Consider the following 954-nt stretch of genomic DNA (forward strand, 5'->3'; position numbering starts at 1 on the left):
ATCACTGCAATTGGTATTATCACAAAGTAACAATAATAGAGTATTAGCTATTAATAGAATATCACAATTATATTATGATCTACTGAGAGATAAGAACTGGCCATTGAAGTAGCTGATAATTTATATCTGATTAGTGATTGGTAACCACTGATTTACCCATAGACCTTATATTTTTAGTATACGTGATTAGCATGATCCATCTATAATCAGTATAATCCGTATAGTGAATGTTTATAATAGCCAATGGGAAATAATTTGTAAGCAATAACTTATTACTGATAATTTTAAAAGTAATATCCATATCCATATATAAATGTTTGTATACGTCCATGGTAATATCTAATAAGTTGAAGTTAACAAAAAAAATCCAATGGGGGGGATATAACCCCTAACCTCCCCCCCCTTGGGCACGCCACTGATCAGGAGCCTTGTATAATATTATTCGTGGGTACTTGAAACTTCTAAAGTATACTATTATATATCTATGATAGCAGGGGTGGATAGGCCCATAGGGAAAAAGGGATTTTCCCTGTGGGCCCCCGTCTATGTTTATGTAGGGGGGGGGGCACTCGGGTGTACCTTTTTTTTTTTTTTTTTTTATTTGAAGTAATCTACAATCTATACATTTCTTAGTATAATAAGTAGGTTTGATAGGTGACAAGTAAGGGTGATGTGAATAATAAGATTAGGGAAGATACCCAGTGGTAACACCCTGTAATACGAAATACAAATTTGTCGGAAATGATTGGGTATTTAATATCTATTTTATAGTACATAATATATAAATTTTTATAATACATTAAGGGGGCTGGAGCGTGATTAATTTTTGGTCGAAAACATAACTCACGACTTCAATCACTACGCCCGATATAATGATCTGATATTAATTTTGAAAGCAGATTTGAATTTCGTTAATAAATTATCTATGCTTTAACATTTCATTTTTCTGATTTT

At 32.2% G+C, this 954-nt stretch overlaps 1 protein-coding gene across 6 annotated transcripts in view; it reads left to right on the plus strand.

Moving 5' to 3' along the window:
* Nucleotides 1–954, plus strand: part of LOC107882142 (ring canal kelch homolog) — an 11,851-nt gene that overhangs the window by 1,563 nt on the left and 9,334 nt on the right. The window lies entirely within an intron of this gene.

The sequence above is a fragment of the Acyrthosiphon pisum genome, chromosome A1 (assembly GCF_005508785.2).
Source record: "Acyrthosiphon pisum isolate AL4f chromosome A1, pea_aphid_22Mar2018_4r6ur, whole genome shotgun sequence".
NCBI lineage: Eukaryota > Metazoa > Arthropoda > Insecta > Hemiptera > Aphididae > Acyrthosiphon > Acyrthosiphon pisum.